Below are 6,000 nucleotides of genomic sequence, written 5' to 3' on the forward strand. Positions count from 1 at the left end.
GGCGAGATTATTTAAGGCTTTATAAACCATAAGCAGAATTTTAAAGTCAATTCTGAATGACACAGGTAACCAGTGTAGTGACATCAAAACTGGAGAGATGTGCTCGGATTTTCTTTTCCTGGTTAGGATTCTAGCAGCTGCATTCTGCAGTAGTTGCAAACGATTTATGTCTTTTTTGGGTAGTCCTGAGAGGAGTGCGTTACAGTAATCTAGTCGACTGAAAACAAATGCGTGAACTAATTTCTCAGGATCTTTCAATGATATAAGAGGTCTAACTTTTGCTATGTTTCTTAGGTGAAAAAATGCTGTCCTAGTGATCTGATTAATATGCGATTTAAAATTCAGATTACAGTCAACAGTTACCCCTAAGCTTTTTACCTCCATCTTGACTTTTAATCCTAATATATCCAGTTTATTTCTAATAGCCTCATTGTATCCATTATTGCCAATCACTAAGATTTCAGTTTTCTCTTTATTTAGCTTGAGAAAATTACTATTCATCCATTTAGAAACACAAGTCAGACATTGTGTTAGTGAATCAAGAGAATTGGGGTCATCAGGTGCTATTGATAAATACAGTTGTGTGTCATCAGCATAGCTGTGGTAGCTCATGTTGTGCCCTGAGATAATCTGACCTAATGGAAGCATGTAGACTGAGAAGAGCAGTGGACCCAGGATAGAGCCTTGTGGAACACCATATAGAATATCATGTGTCTTTGAGTTATAATTACCACAACTAACAAAGAATTTTCTCCCTGCCAGGTAGGATTCAAACCAATTTAAGACACTGCCGGAGAGGCCCACCCATTGACTAAGGCGATTTCTACGAATATTATGATCAATGGTGTCAAATGCGACACTCAGATCTAAGAAGATGAGAACAGATAAATGGCCTCTGTCTGCATTTACCCGCAAGTCATTTACTACTTTAACGAGTGCAGTTTCTGTGCTGTGATTTGTTCTAAAACCTGACTGAAATTTATCAAGAATAGCATGTTTATTGAGGTGCTCATTTAACTGCATAATGACTGCCTTCTCTAAAATTTTACTTAAGAAAGGAAGGTTAGAGATGGGTCTAAAATTTTCAAGAGCAGAGGGGTCAAGATTATTTTTCTTAAGTAGGGGTTTAACTACCGCAGTCTTGAGACAGTCTGGGAAAACCCCCGTATCTAATGACGAATTTACTATGTCAAGAACATTATCAATAAGCACGCCCGATACTTCTTTGAAAAAATTTGTTGGTATTGGGTCAAGGGCACAGGTGGAGGGTTTCAGTTGAGAAATTATTTTATGTAAATCAGGTAAATCTATCCTGGTGAAAGAATTTAAATTGTTTACAACAGAATACTGGGGTTTAGGAGGATCCTTAGTGTTGGGGAGATATACTATGTTATTTCTAATATCATTAATTTTTTGATTGAAAAATACAGCGATTGCCTCACAGGTTTTACTGGAAGTACTTAGGAGGCATTCCTTTGAGTTACCTGGGTTTAACAGATGATCAATCGTCGAAAATAAGACTCTGGGATTACTGAGCATTGTTATTTATAATCTTAGAGAAATAGCAGCGCCTCTGAAGACGGACTGTGTTATTGTATTCTGTTATTTTAATTTTTAATATTTCATAGTGGATAGTTAGTTTAGTTTTCCTCCATTTACGCTCAGCTCTACGGCATGTTCTCTTTAAATCAGCCACTCTTTGGGTCTTCCAAGGTATAACAATGCTAGAAGATTTTTTAACTGTCTTTTCAGGTGCAACTATGTCAACAGCAGCCCTCACTTTAGTATTAAATCTTTCCACCTTACTATTTACATTCTCCTCGCTATTATAGTTGGGACTATAAACGGACTGATTGGTTAGAATGTTTGTAAGTTTTAAAGCTGCTAATGAGTCACAGAAGCGTTTTTTAACAAAATGCTTCTCATATGTGTTTTTTTATAACATTATTTCTAAATTAAAAAGTAGAAGAAAATGGTCTGATAGACCCATATCAATGTCCTGCTTTATATCAACTTTTAGTCCTTTAGTAATAACTAAGTCTAACGTATGACCTGCTTTTATGTGTAGGCTGATTAACGAGCTATCTCAAATCAAAAGAGTCCAGGAAGTTCATAAATTCTTTTACTTTTTAGTCACACTGATTATCTAAATGAAAATTAAAGTCGCCGACTATTAAAAGCGTGTCATAGTTCGTAATTAAAATTGACATTAATTCAGAGAATTCCTCAAAGAAAGATGCGTTGAATTTAGGAGGTCTATACACGGATAATACTAGAACGTGAGAATCTCCATGAATAACAACGGCGAAATACTCAAAGGACTTGAATTTACCAAAACTGACATCTTTACATTTTAACCGGCTCGAGTAAATATTTGCTAAGCGGCCACCATTTTTTCCTTGGCGATCTGCACGAGTAAAACTGTAATCCAGAGGTGCAGATTCGATTAAAACAGCTGCGCCATCTGAGCTAAGCCACGTCTCACTTAGTGCAATGAAATCAATTTTTCTATCACTAATAAGATCGTTGATAAAAAACGTCTTGTTAGTTAAAGCTCTAACATTTAATAGAGCCATATTTAATGTTTCGGAGGGGCAGAGATGAATACTATGTGCGTTATTGATATTTGGTACAGGAACTAAGTTATTTTTATTAGCGCTACTCTGTGTGTATTTTTTGTTTAATCTATAATCTGTTTTTATAGTTTTAATACATTGTTCATCTAAAGTAGTAATTTTAATTAAATTATTGTTGTTTATGCCATACTGCCTAGATTTTCTATGTGCATTGAGATTGGTTATTAGAGTATTAATGTTGTGCACTTTTACGGAAGATTTTATTAAACAATTATCATGTCCTACCACAGCAATAGCATTTCGGAAGGGGTTTAGAGTAGAGATAGATAGTCAAGATAAACGAATTACCTTAGATATGTTTTCGGAGAGGACCCGGGCTCCGAAACTGTTCGGATGCAGGCCATCTCTCTTGAAGAAACGCGGCCTTTCCCAAAAGAGGTCCCAGTTGTTGATGAATCCGATGTCTTGATTCTTGCAGAAGCCTTGCAGCCAGTTGTTTAATCCTAGCAGATGATCGTCTGATGAGAGATAGTGGACCCGAAATGAAGATCTTTGTTGATGGGGTCTTCTCCTTTGTGTCTTCAATTAGAGCTGCGAAGTCAGCCTTGAGGATTTCCGACTGTCGATGCCTTATGTCGTTCACGCCGGCATGCAAAACAATCGCTCCAAATGCCCTCTCTTTGTGCTTCTCGTAGATTGCCGGAGCACGTCTCATCACATCTCGGTCACAAGCACCGGAAAAACAAGAAACAAACGATTTTCGATTAGGGCATGCAATATTGAGGTTTCTAACAATAGAATCACCTACCACTATTACATCAACAGAGGCTGAAGGCAAACTGGGGACGCGGAGAGGGTCGATCCGGTTCTGAGTCAAAATGCTCGCCTGTGCCGATGGAGGTGTTCTAGCCTTGAACCCCCGCCTGCATAGCTGAAATCGGCCGAGGTCTTCGTCGGAGTCGTTGTTGCTTCCTTGAGGCGCGGGGGTGAAGTTTACTTGAGTGGCACAACGCAGGGTTGATGTTACTCCGATTACAGATGGTGAGGACGGTTTATCCAGTAGCCGAGCCTTCAGATCCCTAAGGTATCTTCGTCTGGACAGGAGCTTCTGAATCTGTTCGTTGAGTGCCTGGAGTTCTTCTATGACGACGACAAAGCGATTCATCTCACTGTCTGCTTCCGCTTCTGCTTCATGCCCTAGGAGGAATGAGAGAGAGAAATTGGTTAGTGAACCTTCCACACCCTCCCTCCGCTACTTTCTTGAGTTCTTGTTTCTAATTTTTTTAAACCTCGTGTTTCTTCTGACTGTATTGTCATAACTGTAAATAACAGAGAACAACATACAATCAGTGGCAATGTATCATTTACTTTCACGACTAATTTATTCATATCTTCCACTGCCAGAACTTATTCCAGTCTAACTAAATGGTTTTCCTTCTGCAGTATTTTGTATTTGCTCTTAACGCATGTAGTGTGTTCTTGAGACACAAGACACACACTTGTATGTTTAATAGGAGACTCTTCATCCATCAACAGTTTACCTATCATAGCCACAGGCTCGGATGACATTGACTAGAGCACTATTGCTCTTTGTTATTTAAATCACCACCCTTTCTATTAGCCCTGCCTTCAAGTGGCATTGGATTGGTTTAGAAATCAGTCAGTGAACCATCTAATTGTTCCCACCCAAATTTAAGCCAGCTTCATTCATGGCTGACTCCTGAAACAAAATGTGGTTTAAAGTGGAGGTGATGTTCTGGCAGATTGTCACTCCGTCATTAGGTAGGGTTTGTGCAGCAGGGCCGCTCCTGTTGTCTTACACTCACACTCTGATCAGCAGCATCCTTTGGGAAGCCCTCAAGTTTTGTCATAGCTTATGTCTTTGCCATCTTTCTGTGTCATTTTGATCACTCTTATCTTTTATGTGTCCTTCAGGATTTAGGTGGTTTAGGTGGGCTTTACTGCCTCAAGTAGTCTTTCAGAGCTCATGGCTGACCACAACTGACCTGAGCCCATGGAGATAGAAGTTTCTGGTGGGTGTTTAGATCAGTCAGGGTGAAGGGAACAGACTAGCTGGAGTAACCAACATTTGAGAAGATCGTGCCCTACAATAAAATGTTATTAATGATGGACACTGAAAGGGCCGAATACAAACAATAAACAAGGACAGCTGTTATGCATTTATTTATTTAAATAATCCAAAGATGTTCACTAATAAATACTTAACATGTTTTTTTTATTATTTCAGTAATTCAGATAACTCTGTGATTGCTTCATCCAGATCTGAATATGGTGAGAGTTCTTTTAGCATTACATTGGCAGAAGGGGCTGGGCATTACCGTGGATGATCACAAGTCTTCTTGTGGCCTAGAGGGGGGACTGAACCTGGTTCTGACCGATGAACCTGAAATGACTGACTGGTTTGGTCATTGATTGTCTGCAGGCTATACTTATACATTTCCTGTGCTTTTGTTTTTTCAGAAATTAATATCAAAGTATATTTTGTCTAGCGGCAAGCATCTATCTCACTATGAGTTGCTCCATGGGGGGCTTGTACTGAACAAGCAATGTGCTGAACTCTCACAAGGGTGGTTATTTAGAGAAAACGTCACTCAGCTGTCTTCCAAATGCTTTTCATTTTCCTCATTCACAGTTGCAGGTGGTGTAAAGTTTCTTTCTTTTTGTGTTCTGGCAGACGATGTCTCCTTCCTAACAGTGATAAAAGCCTATGGGCTAAGTGGATGCTTCCTCTGATTAATGCCAGATAGTTCATTCATTCATCCAAGAGTTCAGTGATGGCAGAAAGCAACTTAGAAAACCCAGCCACAGGGAATGCACAAACCAGTGTGTTTCTTCGTGCCAGTCCCAAGCCCGGATAAATGGGGAAGGTTACGTCAGGAAGGCCATCCGGTGTAAAATTTTGCCAAATCAATATGTGGACAACAATACAAATTTCCATACCAGATCGGTCGAGCCCTGGGTTAACAACGACCGCCACCAGTACTGTTAGCCAACAGGGTGCTGGCAGAAATTGGGCTACTGTTGGCCAAAGAAAAAGAAGGAGAAGAAGAGGGGGAGATGTGTCCGGAGGCAGGAGGAGAGGAGGAGGAAGGTAAAGAGAGTGGAACTGAGGGTAGGAACTTTGAATGTTGGCAGTATGACTGGTAAGGGGAGAGAGTTAGCAGATATGATGGAGAGAAGGAAGGCTGATATATTGTGCGTGCAAGAGACTAAATGGAAGGGGAGTAAGGCCAGGTGGATCGGAAGTGGATTCAAATTGTTCAATCATGGTGTGGATAGGAGGAGAAATGGAGTAGGGGTTATTCTGAAGGAACAGTATGTCAAGAGTGTTCTGGAGGTGAAAAGAGTGTCATGCAGAGTAATGATTATGAAGGTGGAAATTGGAGGTGTGATGATGAATGTT

This window comes from Erpetoichthys calabaricus, chromosome 2 (genome assembly GCF_900747795.2).
Source record: "Erpetoichthys calabaricus chromosome 2, fErpCal1.3, whole genome shotgun sequence".
In the NCBI taxonomy this organism is placed as follows: Eukaryota; Metazoa; Chordata; class Cladistia; order Polypteriformes; family Polypteridae; genus Erpetoichthys; species Erpetoichthys calabaricus.